Source organism: Kryptolebias marmoratus, linkage group LG19, assembly GCF_001649575.2.
Source record: "Kryptolebias marmoratus isolate JLee-2015 linkage group LG19, ASM164957v2, whole genome shotgun sequence".
NCBI lineage: Eukaryota > Metazoa > Chordata > Actinopteri > Cyprinodontiformes > Rivulidae > Kryptolebias > Kryptolebias marmoratus.
Genome location: NC_051448.1, coordinates 14,303,653 through 14,323,920, shown reverse-complemented (window position 1 = coordinate 14,323,920; position 20,268 = coordinate 14,303,653).

Sequence of the window (20,268 nt, the reverse complement as noted above, 5' to 3'; positions counted from 1 at the left end):
CCTTTTAAACACCTTCCTCTTGGTGTGCAGCTCACATCTGAAAGGTGCGTTTTGATGTCAAAGCAAACATTGTTGTGAAGCTGATGCATCCCTAAGATTCAGGTGTCAGATTCGGATGAAGCTGAGGTGCACACTTGCTTTTCATCTTGTTGACTGGACAACATGGTGCTGAGAGCTGCCAGCCAATGGAAACACGGGGATGACGGCTGGCACGGTGCCCCACTGCAGCAGGTGCAGCCAGAAAAGCAGATAAAGAGAACCTGTGGACAGATCTGCCGATCAGTTTGAAAAGCACTGATTGATAGGTTTTTTTGGGGGGGAGGTTTGAGCTTAGGGGACACACACAAGACCTGAGTGGGTGGCCCCTATTTGTGTGGGATTAGTGGCGATGTGTGTGTGCACGTCGACTTTAGTGCCAGGGCTCCTGTGCGACATCGTGGAAAATCCTCCTCAGCAGTTTCCTGTGGGTCGACATTATCAGGCCTCGTGGATAAACCAGCTTTTCCCCCCAACTTCCTGGCTCACTTCCTCCCCTTCCACTCCACTTCCCCTCCCACACTCTTCTCAATCACATGAATCACGGCTGCCACGGAGAGGCCGAGGGGCTGGAAGCGACCGAATGACACTAACTAAGCGCATTCTTTGTGATACTTTTTAGTCCGCGTGAGCTCATTTCTTCCCCTCGATTCCCTGCAATGCTGGGTAGTCACATGCTTCATTATTTCATTATCCGTGACACTCCGGTCTTACTTGAAACAAATGTTGAGTCATTTCAACATGAGGTCATTTTTCCCTTTCCCTGTGAGATGTAAAACAGAGATACCAGTCAGGATGGAGCTTATTCGGTTCACACAGCAGAAAGAGTTCCGACCAAAACTGTTCTTTAGTGATGACATTTGTGGTCGTCCTGACTGAGCATCCTCAAATCCTTTTTAGTCCATCCTCCCTTCCCTTAGACTCCTATAAAAAGACAGTTTGTTGTAGAGTTATGGTTATTTTACAAGACTGTCCTGAGTCCAAAATCCCAACTGTTCCAACTTATAGGTCTGTTACATGATCACGTTTCACAGTCTGAGTGCTGTGAAATTAGAGCATCGACATTAAAACTCCTTGTTAAAGAAAGACTAGTATTTCTTGATGCATAATGAATTTCGGGGTTATTTTTATATAGCTTAAAACTCAATTAGAAATGAGCAACCATGACGGCAGTCAGGGTTTTCTAAGCTTTGATGAAAACCAGTCAACCTTAGTACCTTAAAGCCAGTATGTATAAAATTGCACACAGCAACATGGATGTTGTTCAAAAAACATATATCTAATACAGAGATTGTTTTAACTAATAGGAGATTTTGGAATTTGAGTTGTTTTAGGCAATGCAAACTTTTCCCTGTTCGGGCCCTGAAATCTGATTTATTTTGTTTTTCCTTTTTTTGTTTCATTCTTATTATTTTATTTATATACATTTCGTGTTTTGTGGTGTAATCACATTTTGTTCCTCAAAAGTGTCTAATTATTCGGTGGATAAGATAAAATCTAAACAATTCAACTGGAAAATCTTCCAATTTTGATGTATTTTAACAAAAATACAGCAATAGCGGGTTTCGGTTCAACAGAACATTCTGTGATTTAATAAAGTGCTTGAAGTCATTTGTACCAAAAATAAATGTAGTCTTTTTGTTAAATAAGGCACTTCACATGTGTTTCATGCTAGAGTAAATGAACAGTTCTTTCATTTTGTGAAATAAAGTTCAAAACTCTTCATGCAAATTTTATCTACATTTCCTAAGTTGTAAATAGTTTACATTAGTCTTAGTTAAGTGTGTCCTGACATCACAATAACGATGCTCAGGGTGCTGCAGTTTCCCCTATCTGTTGTTTTGTTGACAGTGACCAAAACCTTTTGCTCCTGGAAGTTCTGCAGCCTTCATCCTGCATCGACTCGAGGTTTTAACTGGCTTCGACTGCGGCTGTAACCGTGTCCCTGCAGCGTTTCACCTAAAACAGGCGTAGATTTACCCTTTTTATCGCAGAATACCTTATTCCACACACACTGCCCCAAAGTCTTTGATAAACTGACATCTTACTTCTGTTGATGTGTTTTCATGTAGAATTTGCTGAGGAGATTGGCTAAAGTTAGCTCTCATTCTTTTAATTTTGTAATATGTTTGTTTTGTTTTGTTTTGTTGTTTTTTGAGGCAGGTCTATATTTCAGTTTTTCTCTCTCAGTCACTTGCTGTATGTTAGTCCAACATAATTTTCTGATGCCTTAAAATCTTGTAATTTCCAAAATCTGTTGAAAGCTGCTTTTTGCTTTTTCATCAATTTGCCTCAAATTTGATGAAAAACTTTAATTTTCTAATGGGTTTGGAGTGAAAACTCACTGAAGGTTGCATTAACAAAGCAAAGAGGGACCTAATGCACTACTAGCTTAAGAGCAAAAGGAATCGCTGCATTTTAAACACATTTTGGTGAAAACTTAAGCTATATTCAATGAATGATGGGAGGCTGTGTAACCAGTGCTTTTATAATTATTAATATTCCAAAGGCAGCCCAGCCTACTTGTATTATTAATTGAATCTGTTGGAGAAATGTTCTGCACATACTGCAAAAAGCCTAGAAAGGAAAACTGCTAAAACCGCATTTTTCTAGTCAGTTTGAATACAAACATTACCAGATCCATGTCATGTTTGGTCAAATATACAAGGAGCCCCTTCAGAGAGGCTGAAGAGCCTGATGTAGCCCCTGAGCTGCAGATTGCAGACCCATCTCTCTAAGCTTTGCATTCAGTGTTAATCACTGGATCCCTGTTGCGAACATCTTAAACATGGCTCTCTGAGATGTGTAGGCGGGTGAGACTTGAACCCCACGTAGGTCACATGACACAAACAGGAAGCTGCAGATAGCAAAATACAGACTCTTGTTTGTTAAGTGAGCACACACTTAATTATTAACAAATTCTACAAAATTCTGTTTATTCCACTTAATTTGTCTAATTCCTTGAGTCTGTTCGTGTTTCATCGCATGGCAGAAATTTTAGAAGCCTAGATAAAAAAGCTGAACACTCCTGAATTTTCTGCTTTGCCCCAAATCGTTTGAGGGTTTAAATTCTTTTCACCAGTGGCCAAATGACTCTTGGCAATCCATGTTGTTACTAAGACAACATCAACAAACACTGACCTACGTGACGCTGATGAGGGCTGAAAGATGGCTGCTGGTCAATAAACACTCCGAATGAGTTTGACATTAAGTTAGTTTCACATATTTTGATGGGTTTCAGTTCAGCTGAATGAAGGTTGGGAAAGTTCAGGGGGGGGGGAATAAAGGAAAATCTAAGTGTGCCCGAAAGGACAGAAATATGAAAAGAGAAGGGTTAAAATTGAGGAAACACGAAGGGTAGAGCGATCGGGCATGTCTAATCATGGTCTTTTCTTAAAAAAAAAAAAATGTCCACAATAAATCTTTCGCCGAGCTTTAAATCAGTTCTCTGCACATTTCGAGGACTGATCTATGGCATGGATCATCGTGCCTTCCAGGGGAGATAGACTTGTTGTTCACTACAGGACGTGACACGAAGCATGTGCGAGCGGCCTGATAGAGAGTCAGAGGCCGATGAGAAAAGGAAAGAAAATAAAGAGAGAAAGGAAAGGGAAGCACTTAGGTGTGCTTGATATCCTATCAGCGCCCAATACCCATTTAGGGCATGGAAAAACACCATAACTATCATGTATGTGGCTTGTAATTGGGTTTGCTCGAGCAGCCTGAGCACATTTTCGGACCGCGGGTTGAAGCAGAGATCAAATGTGGACGGATGAAAGCAGGGAAACAATACCTCGTCCCCAACCGTGTGTCCGAGAGCCAATTTTACAGCGGCAAAATGAATTCTGTTTTTGTTCTTGAAAACTCTCCTCAGATGTCTGACGCAAGACAGAGAGAAGAGAGGGGGGCGGGGGCGAGCGGGGTGGGTTGGAGGGAGACAAAACAAACAGCAATTAAGGTAGTTTGTGAATCCGTTTGAAAGGCTTTGTGATCCATCCTTTAGGAAACATCTGCCATATTGATGCATGGGTCCAGGAAAAGACAAATTCCTTCTGTGTCTGTAAAACAAACTGCAGCCGTGATGAGCGGCCTGTTCATCCACTTCTAACCTGGAAGACGTGCTTATCTGCTATTTTAGCTTGCTTATATAGAACTATGCATATTAAAGCCAAGTATTGCTTGGAGGAATGCATATCTCCCGCTGACTTTCATGCCAGAGCTTTAGACTAAAATCATCTTATGTTGAGAAGAGTTGCAGCCATTTTAGTCAAACCTTGGGAAAAAAAACATTATGCACAGTCTCATGCAAGAACAGAAGATGTTACACTCAGAGTATGTGTTGTAGATGACTCTCAGCTACTACCACGTCAAATTGTTGCAAAGTATCTGTGAAATTAACTGAATTATAGCCATTGTTGTGTTGGCTAGTGTTGATTATCTGTGGCAGGCATCTGGAATTGGGTTCAGTTGTAGATGTACATTCAGTGGTTATTTTGTGAAAGTTTCATTAAAATACATGCAGTGATTCATTCAAGATTTTGCTAACAGACAAATAAGGTTTATACCAACAGTTAATGCTAAATTTTTAATCAAAGGTTTTGCTAAATAAGTAGCTTTTTGTATATGTGTTGTGACTGACTATCAGCTACAACCACATCAAATTTTAGCTCAATATTTGTAAAATTGACTGAAATCCAGGCATTTTTCTGTTTTCTAAGGTCAGTTGACTTTGGCGGCCATCTTGAGTTGGGTTGGCTCCAAAAGGTAATCAGTTGTAGATTAACATCCAACAACAATTTCCTGAATGTTTCATTAAAATCCACCCAGTGGTTCACGAGATATGAACTGCTAACAGACAGGCATGGGCAAAAACATTATCCCCCGCCTTCTACTTTTGGGCGGCGGGCGATCATAAAACTCACACCGACACACTCGCGCAGAGATCCGTGTTTTGCTACACTCCGAAATGTATTCCAGATAAACATTTATAGTCTAAACAGAGACAACGCCACCCTTATCCCATTTGGTTTCAGCTGGAAATTCCAGACTTCTGGCCGATAGGGAAAACGGATAAGGATATAAGTTTAGGGGCCGAAAGCGCTCGCCTGCCGGGAGAGAAGACATTTTTCATAATCCCAAGCAAATGTTAGTTTTATCTCCCGTCTTGATAAAACTGGAATGAAAGAATTCAAAATGCTCGGCGGCAGGCTCAAGTGGTTCTGAAAGTCCCTGAGAGGAACCAGACAAACAGCACAAAACACAAGATTTACTGGGTCAGATACCTGAGGAAGATAAATCCAGGAGTTTTACATGTTTCTCCTAAACTTGAGCACGAAATGAAAGCAAAAGCAGAACTGGGGAAACACTGTTGTGTTGTTTACATCGTTTATCCTCAGCTAAAATCTCCGATGGGGCGTTTCGGTCTAAGTTTAAATCTGATTAATCTGTCCGCATGAAACCCTCTGACATAACAATAAAATAAAATAATAGAGTTCAAATTTTTTTTTTTTTTTTACTGTGAAGTCATTAAAATGTTGCAAAATATCTCACGAATCACAAATTTTATTGAAACTCTCAGAAAATACACAATGGAGGCACATCTAAGACTGATAAACTACTGGAGTCATTCCGATTCAAGATGGCCGCTACAGCACAGTAATCTTAGCAAACATAAAAATGGCCATAACTCAGTCAATTTTAAAGATATTAAGCTTGAATTTGTTGCAGTAGTAGCTGAGACTGATGTGCAACTAATACTCTGAGTGCTAACAGATCTAACAAGATTTGTGTTTACAACTTTGCCACTAACTTTTGGAATAAAATCTGTCTGTTAGCAAAATATCTTATGAACCACTCTGTGGATTTCAATGAAACGCTCACAAAGTTATCACTGGATGTGCATCTACAGCCGATTAACTTTTGGAGTCAACTCGATTCAAGATGGTCGCCACAGCTGACTGACATTAGCCTACACGAAACTGGCTCTACCTCAGTGAATTGTACAGACGCTGAGTTAAAACCTGGTGTGGTTGTAGCTGAGAGTCATTCACAACACATACTACAAGCACTAACAAGATTTTTCGAAGACATAATGTTATTTTCAAGGTTAGACTAAAAATAGCTGTCATTTCTCAAGAAAAGACGATCGTAATCTAAAACTCTGGTATGAAAGGTGGCAGGAGGTTCGCATTCCTTCAAGCAAGGCTAGACCATTACTTGTTAGCGTGTTTACAATTGACATTTAGTAGACTGCCTGTCTTAAAAGTGTAAACTGCAAACAGAAAAAAGACATTCAATATGCCAGTGGTGTAAATGACCTGTTGTGAAATGAGCAGAGGAACGGCCTGCAGTGGGCCTTTGTTTTTGTGTCAACACTCTGGCTGTTCATCTAGAGGACACAGACACAGTAACACTCATCTTGTGTCTTTCTCTGTGACCTTTTGCCACCTGCTATAAATAAAGTCAACTGTAATGGAAAAATAAACAATTTATTTCTAGCATTCCCTTGATAAAGCCCATTTTTTATGCCAGCGTTTTAGACTAAGACTATTTTATGTTAAGAAATGCGGTTTTGGTCAAACCTTGAAAGTAAGGGTACACACGGTCTCACGAGATAAATATTTCAAGTATGTGTTAGGAATGACTCTCAGCTACTACCACATCAGATTCACCTTGGTATGTGTTAAAATGACTGAGTTACACCAATGTTTTGTTGCCTAGTGTTGATGAGCTGTGGTGGCCATCTTGAATCGGATTGACTCCGAAAGCTATTCAGTTGTAGATGCACGCCCAATGATTACCTCACGAAGGTTTCACTAAAATCCATCCAGTGGTTCATGGGGTATTTTGCTAATGAACAGACATACAAATCTTCAGAGACAGACAATAAACCAAGATTACGCAAAGAGCTATCTACAACAGGTAAGATAATAACTGTTCATAACCTTGCCCACAGAACCCCACTTCCTAAGAGCTGCTCTGTCACTTCAAGGACAAACAATTATAAAAAACACAGCTCTAACTCCAGTTTTAAGTTCTAAAAACTCACTCTCAAGGTCACTTCTCACTTCTATGTTGTTGTCCTTTGTTTAGTGACTGGTAATCAGGTTTATTTCCCTGCAGCTCAAACATAGATTCTGCTGTATTTTGTCCTTTGTGCTCAGCGTGAGTCACGAGCAAAGAAGAAATCTATCACTCCTTGTTTATATACTTTAAAAAAGTAAGACACAGAGAGAACAAGCGCACGCTGAAAACATTCAAAACATGCTCAATTCTGGACAAAACATCAGCGTCCGTCGGGCATTTTATTACCTTTTAGTGCTTTCTAGAACATCTACCAAACCAACTCCGGGGTCACGTTACAAAACCCACATGAAGTATCAGATTCAGATTTGTAAACATGTGCGAACAGAAAAACCCATTAACATTTTTTGGAAACAAATACAGGCATTTGGCCTTCTTCTTTCTAACTTATCCAAAAGTGAGTTTTATACAAACCCACATGAGGAATTTGAGCAGATAATCAGCCAGCCTCGCGGTCCAAGGTGTCAAACTAAATGTTTTACGATAAGAAATGTAAAATCTGAGCCACACCAGAACAGTCTAAAGCAACAGTTTCCCCATATTGTTTAGGACTCTGCTTGGCACGCTTAAATGCACCATAAAGACATTTGATTATATAACATTTAGCTTGGATCCAAACACTGATTTTGCATTTTTTTTGTTTTGTTTTGTTTTGGGGTTTTTTTATCTTTTGGGTGCAGTTTAATTAAAAGTGGGTGCATTTTACGCTGAAAGATGCAGAGTAATTTGGCCTGCAGCAGAAGCGTTAGATCAGAAGCCAGACTCACACAACATCGGCCAAAGGAAAGATCCATCTGTCTGTTCCTCGCTGAGAGGAGCGTGTGGGGCATGGAGTGCACACACACACACACACACACACACACACACACACACACACCCTCACACACACGCTCGCACCTCCCATCACCAGCTGGATCAGAGAAAAGCAGCACTTGGGGAAAAGTTGACAAGCTGATCTCTTTAATGGTTACATCCTCCACACCCTCCACACGCTGTGATTAGTTCAAATCGTCTGACAAAAATAATAAAAACAATAATGCATACTGCAACATTCCTCCCTCCTGGTTTGCAGCACGCACACACACGCACACACTCTTGTATATACACTAAAGCCACCCCCACCGTGCAATCAGAGGCTCAGAATAGGAAGCAGGGAGAGGAAGCGGCTCTGCATTCACAGGCTGGGAACAAGGAGAAGGAAAAACAGCCGGAACCTGGAATTTACGGAGGAAAAAACAGCAGCCGTCCAAAAATACCCCGCAACCGTCTCCTCAGATAAACAGAAATATCGTTGCTGTCATCCTCCAGCTCAGGAGTTTTCCTCACACACGCTTCCTTTAGCTCATCCTCTGCTCCTCAGCTCCTCTCTGGGCCACTCAGCCTCAATCAGGGAAACGTTTGCCCTCTTGCGTGTGGGGTGTGTGTGTGTGTGTGTAAGGGGGGGGGGGGTTTCTGATGTTTGCTCAGCGTCCAAACGCTCAGCCAGAGATCCTCTCTGCCAGTGGGAAATTGTTTTTTTTCGAACCGACAGCTTTAAAAAAAAAGATGCAGTGAAGCAAGAACCTGCATTGCCTCACACACAAAACAACATGAGGTGCAAACTGAAGCAAAGATGACTTCCTACAACATGGTTTCAAACTTTTACCAGAGGCGTTTATCTCACAATTGCCTTTCTTAATTAACAAACAGTGATTCCTTAAGAGAATGTATATCGGCCGCCGCCTTTCGAGCCAGAGATTTAAGCTAAGATCATCATCTTATGTGGAGAAATGTAAAGTTTAAACTTTAAAAACAACATTACGGACCATTTCCCAATATCACAAGAGCTTTCAAGATTTCTGAGCAGCATGTGTTGGGTATGACTCTCAGCTACTACCACCACAAACTTAAGCTCAGTATGTGTAAAATTCACTGAGACAAAGTCCTTTATGTGTTGACTAATGTTGATTAGCTGTGGGAGCCACCTTAAATTGGGTTGACTCCAAACGTTAATCACTTGTCGATGAACATCCAATGTTTGCTTTGAGACGGTTTCATTGAAATCTGTTTCGTGGTTCATGATATATTTTGCTTGGGGTTGATGATCACCTCCTACCAGACCAAATTTTTGCTCAGTATCTGTAAATTTAAGCTGTAGGAATTTTTGTTCACACAGACATGGTTCTCATTAGGATCTGTATCTTTCAAGAGATTTCAGAAAAGCTTGTTGCCAGTTCAGCGGTCAGCATTGTGACAGAGCCCTTCCTGTTGTTAAAAGGTGGGGTTCACTGACCCCGAGGTCATTTCCTCTGACCCCTTCTTCCTAATTGATTCAATTTCCGAGCCATCGGTCGCCTATTAGGATGCTCTAATGGAGCCGTTCCTCGTTGTCGACATCCTTTCTCCTTTGTCTCCATGAAGGACACATTTCTCATTGTCCTTGTTCTTCACAGGACTTTAGTGTGACTAAATTGTGTCATCCCATCAACATGTGACGCCAGTTAAATACGTCCCCATGATCCCGTAACCTTTCAATGACAGAGTTAACCTTCCAGGGATGGAGTGACGTCAGGAGTGGGGTTGCAGAAGGAGAAACAAAGGAAAAATCAAATGTGGCAGATGAGTCATCAGCAGTTTACCTGAACTAAGTGACAACATGTGCAGGACGCCTCTGAGAGGTGTCCTGTGTGACATCCTGCTGCTTGGGGGATTAACGAGAGTACGGTCATCTGAGAGAATCAGCTGGGTGATGTTCATTTTGGGAAATTTTCTGCCGTCACTGCATGTGGTGGATTTTGATTTGTTATTTTCATTTAACTTTCTTAAAATCTGTTATGAAGAATTAAGTTAAATCAAAGCAGTCTCAAAATGGAATATTCAATATGGCCTAAAGGCAGAGTGATAATGTTTTCGCTCGTGTCTGTTCATATCTCTGTCATGTTGGGTGGAGAAGGAGGCGAACCCAGAGCGCAGACTCATCTGTCAAAAAAGAAACTAATTTATTAAAATAAAAGGTAATCAAAAACAAAGGCTGACATGCCAGCAAAACCAAACATAACAAAATCCAAAACTGAGACACAAGTGGAGAGGGACAACCAGACAGCGCGTGAAGCAAGTGGAGGAGATGACCGGGTTTTAAACTGAGGGTAATTAAGTGAAGTGGGCACAGGTGAGTGATAACAACGAGGATCAGGTGAAGATGTGCGTGGCAGGAAAACAAGAGACTGACTGAGGAGAAGTGAATGATGACAGGAAACAAAGACACGAGGAACAAGAACTGAACCAAGACAAGGCTGACAAGGCTAAGTGAATAAAATAAACTCAAACTTGAAGACAATAAAAGCAATAAACTAAATACAAAAAGACAAAAAAAAAAAAAAAACCTGACAATCTCATGAATCACTGAGCAGATTTTAATGAAACAACTGGTTAAGTTTTGGAGCAAACCTGATTCAAACTAGGCTCCAACTAATCCACCTTAGCCAAAACCAAAATGGCTAAAACTCAGACAAAATTACAGTCATTGAGCTAAAATTTGGTGTGGTAGTAGCTGAGGCTGCCTTCCAACTTATACTCTGAGCGCTAACTCTTTCAGGGAGATAAGTATTTAGAACATTGTTATTAACTAATAGAGACAACTCCGCTTGTCAAACATTTGGAAGAATTTAAATGAAAACTTAAGGAAAAATGTAGTGGATGGACCCCAGCACCTGCCACAGTCATTAAAAAGCACAACAGTGACTGTAATTCTGTGACTTTTACATTTACTGGGCTACGATTCGGTGTGGTTGTAGCTGAAGGTTACAACACGTGCTTCAAGTTCTACTCAAGGCACAAAGTGTTTGTTTAAAACTTTAGCATTAACTTTTGGAGTCAACATGTTTACATGTGAACAAAAAAACTCCTGAACCACCACGTGGATTTTGCTGAAACATTCTGAGAGTAATCATCAGCTGTACATCCAACTGTGTGGAACGTTCTCCCTCCTGATATTCGCATCACTGACTCTCTTTCACTTTTTAAATCGCATCTAGAAACTCATCTTTTTAAAGATGGATTTTCTGTTTGGTTATTTGCATCATTTATTATTATCCCTGTCAACTCACTTCCAACCCATTTCTAACCATTTTGTGGATATGCTTTTTATTGTCTTTTGACTTCTGCTGCGACTGCTGGCGACCAGTTGGCGAACGACATCCGTGAGGGTGTCTCCAAAATATCACAAAACGTTTGCAGAGGGCGGAGGGAGGGGTTCTCAATTTTGTTGTGTGAGTCACAGGGGCTCGCAGTCCTGAACTTTGGACCTGTTCAAAACATTTCTGAGACAACTTTTATCTCCAAACGGTTGCAAAGTTGTTGCAGGCATCTCCAGCGCTGCTTAGATTGCTGAAGATTTTTGAGAGACAGCAGCAAAACGTGTGAGGAATTTGACACAGAAAGGACGTGGTGTCAGATGCTTTTCAGTAAAGTGAGCTCAATGTAGGATCCAACATTGGATGAAACTACTTATCACAGACTGAATCTCTGTGTTGCCTCTTTAACCACACCTTCCCCCAAACAGAAGGCATTCTTTAAAGTAATGCTACAGATAAAAATCTGATTAAATGTGCCACTTCAGCAAAGCCTGTTCATTGTGTAGTTGTTTAAAAATAAAAAATAAAAAAACTTGCTCTGTTTACCAGAATAACCAACAATCACTATTTGTTTGTTCTTCCTTTCTCCTACTGCTGGCACTCAGCCTGAAGTGGTGAAATCATTTCTGTGGCAATAAATTGCATGAACCTCATGTTTGCTTAGATACTCTGGCCTTGCAAACATCTGTAAGTTTGTGGACTGATTCTGTTTGGAAGTTAGAGCACACAAAAAAAAATAAAAACCTCTGACTTCAAGTAAACCATCTCCACTCGCTGATGCAGCAGATCCTCGGCTCTCCTGCTTTCACTAAGTGGTGTCTTCATGCGCAGAAGTTTCTGTTTATTAGTTCAAGTGTTTGACATTTTCCCAACGCAACATATTTCTCAAACAAGCCTGCCCCGAGCATGCAGCTCTAATCACAAACTCCTCTTTTAAGGTAAATACAACCATCGGCCTGTCAGACAGACGTTTTCCCTAAACGGAGTTTGTGTTTACTAGAAACGGCATGTCAGTGTATGAGCGCATGTACATGATTTTGTGTGTGTGTTATTGCAAAGAGCCAATCGGCGCAAAGGACCACACTCTAGCACATCCTGTTTGATTTTACCTCAGAGGATATTCTCCTTTCCCAAGCAAACAAACCGCTGGTTTTTTGGATCATACCAACGTCGGAGGGGAAGGGAGGGGACAGGAGCCGGGGAGATGTCTCTGCTGAGGAATCAGCGCAGATCAGAGGCTTTTCAACAACGCATGCTAACAAGAGTCTGCCTTGCCAAAAGAGTAGCACATTATATGTAAAACTGTTAGCGTACAACCTTCTAGAGGGGTGGAAACAACTGTTTATTAATTGATGCATTGTTCTTTACCAGAGCAAAGAATCACAATCAAGAGTTGAAAACATTGATAATCCTCAAACTTTATCGACCAATCCTTTTGTCCTTAAAATGTCAGAAACTACTGGAAAACACAACCCATGACCAGCTCAAAGACCTGGAATTCAAACCCTGACAGTGTTGTTTGGAATTTCCATTTTGGAAATAAGTTAAACCTCCAGAGAACACGGCATTTGTTGCTTTAAATCCTACATTATTGATGCCTTCACCCTTCACAGATGTAAAATTTATCTATTCAATTCAGTTCAAAAGACTTTATTTCTCCCCTAGGGGCAATTAAAGCACACGGGGTGGTTATACATGTGCAAACAGACAAAGTAATGTGTCAAACATGGTGCAAATCTGAATATAGTACCAAAGAAAAAAAAAGAATATTTACAGAAAATGTAAAGGTATTGGAAGAACTGCAAAATTGTGCTGGGAAAAAAAAAAACATCGCAACCACACGACAAGACCAATGTACGATGAAAATTTAACTTTATCAACCATCAACTTAAACCCAAACACATAATTTTAATTTCAACTCATGATTAAAGAAAGAAAGGAGAAAAGTAAGAAACACCAACTAAGTTAAAAACTAGATTTTTCTTGCATGAAAACACACATCTGACTAATTTTTGAAACCTTTATTGACAAAGTCTGTCAGGCTCTTTCTTTCACTGCAGAGCAGGGTTTTCATATGTCCACAGTGCTGCAAACTGTGAGGCTGTCCAGGGTCTTCATCAGTGTTCCTGAACCCAAGCACTAATTACAAAACAGTTGTACTACATAGATTTCCACCCTTTTCCAAGAAAGGAAAAAAAAAATCTTTGGACACTCTGAATCTTCATTTAAATACCATAACAAATCTAAACTTTTTATCTTGATAAATGTTGCTCCAAAACTGTTTTCTAGGCATCATGGAAAAAAGGGGTCCTTATTTTTTTTTTACTCTGGCAGGCAAATACCTGATAAATTCAACTCATCAGTTGGATAAAAAGAATCTAAAGTAAAATTCATATAGACCCTCAAAATGGTCAAACATCTCAAAGCCCCCATTGCTCCGAGTATTTGTGTCAGCTGGGTTTGTTAAGCCTATTTAAGGGGTCACACCCTAAAATTAATAAACGTTTTGCCAATCCCCTTCCCCTCAGTGACATCACTCAGCGTGCTCCTTCTGACACCATTGCCCTATTGACAAGCTGCCCTTACATATTAAGCAGAAAGACATCCCCTCATTTCATTGGATCCGATGAATTCATTATCTGGTTAAGTCGCTGCAGCCCCTCTCCCTTTCAGCCTCCCCCTGGTGTTTTTGCTCGGCTGAAGGTGGGCCAGCTTGGTGCCGCTGCTGGGAGACTTTTGGGATTAAAGCTGCAGACTGACACTAATCTCATTGTGGTTGAGGCTTTGGAGGGACTGTGTGTACACCCACTTCACTCTCACTCCCGAACGCTCACATTTGTGGCACCAATCCGCTGGGACTTCCAAGCCCGAGGAGGGATTTGTGTAGTAGATTTTCTCGCTCATTGCTCATCTTATGGGTGCTTTGATTGGATTCTTTACCACCTGATATACAGTATGAACTCCTCAATGACTAGATTTAGGAATATATCCACATAAACACCCATGAAGCATATTAGATTGTGTTAACACACAAAAGCATTTGAGGCAAGCGTGTTATTTCTCTCAATTAAATTAAATTTGAATCTTCTGAATGCTCTCTTTCTCTGTGTTCATGGTGAATGATATCATCTGCTTTTATCAACTTCAGGGTCTGCTGTCACTATATTTAGCCCATATAGCCTGCGTTTCCATGGCTACAGCAGTTAAAGTGCGGTGTAGACAGCAAACCTATAAAATCTACATTCCGTGAAATCATGTCGACAGGCTAAAGAATCAGGTCCACCTGTCCTGCTATAAATTTCCACCCACCCGCTACCTGCATCCTTTCGAAAACAGCTTTCCAAAACAGTGAGTCCACATTCAACAATTTTCAGAAAAACAACCATTTGTTTTCCTTTTTGAGGATTTATTTTTTCCATGGCCCTGTTTTATTTGTATACCTGAACGCGTTTATTGTGCTTATAATAGCTACAACGATGCACGTTTTTACTACAAGCGGGCTGCACAAGTTCCCCGTCCTCGCTTGCATCATCGCACTCCAAGCCGGCCGGGAGAGTTCATTTTCCAACCCGTGCGAACCTGGTGAGGCTGACCTTTATTCTCGGATGCGCCGTGTTCCCAGAAAAGGTGAGCGCCGAGGACGATGACGACACCCGCCCCCTGCCCACTTGGCGACACGGCTCAACAGCTCGGTTGGCTCATGTTGCCACTGTACTCGTCAAAAGGCCAGGTCAGTGCTGGTACAATGCTGTTTGGAGTAAACACTGAAAACAGTCAGAGAAAGGAAAAGAAAGTTCCAAAACAGAAGATGAGGGAGAATATTATTACGGTAGATAGATTAGCTCTGAGGAGCATCATTCTTCTGTGAAGCCCGAAAGTCCGTAGGAAAGTAATGAACTTGAGAACTTGTTCAGAATTCTGCTGGGTCAATCAGAGTTCTCAAAGTTTCACAGATTATTTTGTTAGTAATTCGTAGTATTAGTAGCATAGTGAGTTAGTAATATTTTGTCAGCGTTTACTTAGTACCTTAGTACCAGCGGTGACATCAGTCACAGAGCACGGAGTATGGAGAAACAAGGTCTTTCAGCAGGCTAGGCTAACAGCTATCCAAACGCTATATTCTTTTTCAGGCTTACAAAGCAATGTTTTTTCAAAAACAACATATAAGAGTGAAAGAACGCTACATAAGCTAATATTAAACCTCAACAACTTTGCATCTTGTTTAGTTTGTTGCTGTTTTCCCATCCGAACAACATCCGTGTTTCTATGCAAATATTCGTTCTGAGGCTGCTGAATGTATCAGTCCACTGGGTGCTGAGCAGATTTTTGACTGACTAGACAAGCTGAACAGCTGGACAGTGCAAACAGTGGCAGCAGCAGCTAGCTGTAGCCCTTTTGGTGCAGCCTGGAGCCCTTCTGGTTGGAAAATCTGCTGAAATAAGTAAGGGCGTTGTAAAAGTTTGTAATGTGGCAGCAATATCTTGTTTTTGAAGTTGGCAACAATTTACTTTAGCCTTGACCCTTGCTCAAACTAGCCATTAGCTCGTCAGTCCAGTCAGAATTCAACTCTGTTTCTCCAAACTGGAGTCGTTTAAAGAGCCATCTACAACAGCTAAGATATTAATTGTTCATAAACTTTCCACAGGACTTCACTTCAAAAGATCTAAAGTATCCGTCGGAGTGCTGGACCTCTGCAGGTTCCTTCCCTTCACCAGGAGTAAACGAGAAATCCAGAGAAGCTTGAAGACTTTTTTTTTTACGCGGGTCACCGGTCATTTCCTTAAAGGAGCTCTTTCAGGTGCAGCTTTGAGCGATCCAGTGTGCAGCCGGGGGGCTGGGGAAGGCGCTGAGCCTTTGCCTCTGAAGAACAGGTCATAAATTTATCTCCCTCCTCTGGTCTTACTGCCGACGTCATTGTCAATCTGCTGCAACATATTGGCCTCCTTACGCCTAAATCAAGATTTATAACACATTTACAATAAGGCCCAGCTGGACTTCAAACGTAAGCAGCGCAGAGGAAAGCAAATAAGGCCGGGGCCTCCTGATCAATGTAGCAGCTGTCCCATCAGCCATCTCAACAGAATCCGATAAAAATGTCCGAACGCATGCACGTCTAAGATCAGCTCGACATGCTGTCGTACACACAGAAAGGAAAGTCTAATATGTCCCGCTTCTGACTCTGTTACTTTTCTCGAACATGTGCGCGATCGTGTGAAACTGTCAAGGCTTTGAATGAATTCATTCACTCTCAAGGTCTGATCTGCTTGTCTATGTCTGTGGCCCAAAACAGTGACGACTGGCCATTTTAGGACTGTTTTTCCATCAAAAACGGTTCAATCTGTGTTGCAAATTCGATTTAGCATTACAAATAAGGAGTAATACCCAGAAAGCATGGCTTGAGTAAATACAGAAATCTTTTTGACAGCTGTTGGATTTCAACCAGACAACCAAAGTTAAAACCAGTTAAACAAAAATGTTTTCATTTGAAGGGAAACAGGTTATATTAGAAGCAAAATATGTCCTTTTTTTTCTCCTCCTGCTTGTTCTCCAGACCTTCCTCTGCCGTATTTGCTTCCCACAGAATTCTTATCTTACCTGTAAATTGCACAGTGAATTTCAAGAAAAAAAACTGTCTGCTGAATGTTTATCCTTTTAAACTGGTTGCCATTAATTTTATGAGTGCTGTGGTTTGAGCCTCACCTTTATGTCCTCATCATAATTCAGAATCTGGGCAATATTAGAGGTTCCTCCTGCAGGGTTCATTTTGTGGCTTTCTACATAAATAAATGACTTTGACTGACAATGCGAGACCCTATTAAAAACCACTCTTTTATCACCTGCCACCCAGGGTGTGTCTGTGTGCGTGTGTGTGTGTGTGTGTGTGTGTGTGTGTGTGTGTGTGTGTGTGTGTGTGTGTGTGTGTGTGTGTGTGTGTGTTCGTTTGTCTGTACCGAACTCTCAGAAAGTAATCATTGGATGTGCATCTACAACTGATTACCATTTGGGCTCAATCACGTTTAAGGTGGCCACCACCGCTATGCAACATTGGCAAACATGAAAATGGCTTTCCCTATTCACAATAAGTTGGTTTTAGTTTGAAACTCTGGCATGAAAGGAAGCAGGAATGCTAGGCCTTAAACTGTGTCTTCTGGAGGCTTCACATTTAGACAAAATTTCACTTTTTTTTCTTTTGCAAGTAGCTTGCAAAAAAAAAAGCAGGGAGGCCGAATTGCTTTATTTTTTAAAACGGCATTCTTCGCATTCCGCTCATAACAATAGATAATCTCATGTCCGCTCTCCGGCCGATCAACCTGTTTACGCTTCCTTGTCAGATTGTGGTTCGTTCGTAAGAAATGACCCGAATGGTGAGAGCGGGAACTCCGCAGAACAACTGGCGAAGAATCTGAGCGGAGCCCACGGCTTTTCTCAGCCAAAGAGCACAGGCACAGGGACTCGGGGGGCCGAACACAGAGGGGACACGAGCTTTGTTCAACTTCCACGACACCCACATGTTCATGGACACATCAAAGCCGTGACTTGAACACAAACTGTTTTGTTTGTTTGGCCAGTCAGACCTTTGCTGTTTTGCTAGAACTCAAAGGAGCCTTGATGCAAGCATCTTCACATATTCAGAGTTCAAGCCTGCATTAAGAACAAAAAAAAATGGGTCTAAATAGTTTTGGTGTGAGCAGTCGGTGTGTTGTAGGCTCAAGTTGCTGCCTGGCAGAGCATAAGAGTGTGCGGATAAAAAGCTTTTGCAAGGAGGCATGTTATAAATAAAACCTCGGAGAGTATTTGTTGACAGGAGTTCTACTCTGCCTCAGCACCTCAGTTGGAAATGATTGCAACTGCAAACATCAATCATGTAGATTTGTCCCACAATCGTTTATCGCTCTCCTAGTCAACATGCATTAGTTGCTAACAATGCCAAGGCCATTTGCGGGCAAATGTGCAGCCAGTGCAAGCATCATAATAACATCAAGAGCCATCTGACACTGACAGCATTATGATGTTTTAGCCATTTTAAAGGCCCATAAGGCCCATATGTCATCCTCCTTTCTCCGTAGCGAGTGGGGTTTTGTGTTATCAGCTGCACTCACCTGTAAAACCTACCATAAACTGCGATTGTCACCCTTTTTTTTTTTTTGATGACCGCATCTTGTTCACCGGACTGAAAACGTACAGGCCGTAAAAAGGAGACAAGCGAGGTCGTGTTCGCAATTAAAAGCCATTATTGCCAGCAGGGCGTTTGGGGCAACAACGAGCCACCGGCCAGAAGAAACACACGAAAAAACGAACAATGCTCCTGTAAAAGCACACAAGCGGCTACAGATTCTCTTCCCCCTCCCCACCGAGAAAGAAACCCACGATCTCAAAGAGTCGCCGAGCATTTTGTGTCAACAAGTAGCAGAATGAGAAGCTATGTGGACACAGAGAGAGGCCGGCGCGGCGTGCAGTCCACCGGGCCGATGCCATTGTGTCTCTGTGGACCCTGTGCAGACACAACAGGTGTGTCAATATGACAAGCTTTCAAGCAGTCCACCGCGTCTGTCTCCCGTGAACACTGAATAAATATAGATGCTCTCCATTTTCACTCGCGCCCGTGCGCAGTTATCGCAGTTAAGTGACAGATGAAATGGAAATGTGCTGAGATCATGCAGAGTTCAGGGAGTAGTACAATAAGGGGGGGGGGGGCATTGTTGAGTTAACTGTCTGGTATTCTTCATTCAAATAGGAGGTAATGTGTGTTAAAACATGTAATAAAGTCTCTGTGAGCATGTGTGTTCGTGTTTCTGTTAGCAAAAACATCTCATGAACCGCAGGATGGATCTCTACTGCTCAATCACTTTTGGAGTCAACCTGATTGAAGATGGCCACCATGGCCAACTGACCATAAAGACACAAAAGTGACGATGATTCAGTCAGTTTTTGCACATACTGACCTAAATATTGGTGCAGTAGTAGCTTAGTGCGAAAAGATTGAGCAAGTTCTTTTGTTGGGATTTCACCAACTATTTGGAATAAAGTCTGTCTGTGTTGTTAGCAAAATATCTCATGAGCCACTGGAGGAATTTTAATGAGGCTTGCAGAAACGAATCATTGACTGTAAATCAACAACTCCCGTAATTCACTTTTGGAGTTGTTACATTTCACCATGAACACAACGGCCAACTAACCTCAGACATCACAAAATGGCTACAATTCGATCAGTTTTACAGATGTTGTGCTACATTTTGGTGTGGTAGTAGCTGAGAGCCATTCCCAACACGTAATCTAAGTATCACATCTTGTGATATATGAGCTTCCTCAAGCCGGCTACAACTTTGTCATCTGCCAACATAAGATGATCATTAAAAAGATGCACCTGTCCACATCATGTGGTGATTTCCAGGGACGTGTGTGCTGCTGCACATTTGTTGACAGCAGGGGAATGAATTCTAAGACATAATTTTAGACGTTCTTCCTGTTAATTGGTTGGTGAAAAACTTGCTTTTTTTCCATCCAAGAAGAAAAGAAGCTGCTGCCAGTTTAGCAGTTGAACGGGCTGCAACAAATGAAAGTGTCAAGAAGAAACTCTGGAGGAGTGGCTATCTGTTTAAATATATTTGATTCAGTGGAGAGGGGTCTGACAGATCCGATGTCCCTCTTCTTTATTTTGCAGTGTGCTGCATTAAAAACTTAAATAAAACCCAATAAAACATGTAGATTTTGTACCATTTACTAATACCCTATTAGTCGTCTTTACATATGAAAATCGTGTCATTTTCTACGTCTCCAAGATTAAAAGCAGCGGAGCTGTCAGTTTGATCCTCGCCGCTTTCATCTCGATCCATGGGAACCTCCTGCCCAATATTGTCCAAAAAGGCACGAGCGTGTGCGTAAAGAGGAGGCAGAGGGGAGGGGGGGAGGCTGATTTGCATACAGCTGAATAGTTCTGCCCTCCCGTCACGCATACAGCACCCGCATGAGGGCGAAAGAGGGACACGCGCCGCAACAATAGGAGGCACGCAGCCATTAACCGTAAAATAAATACGGG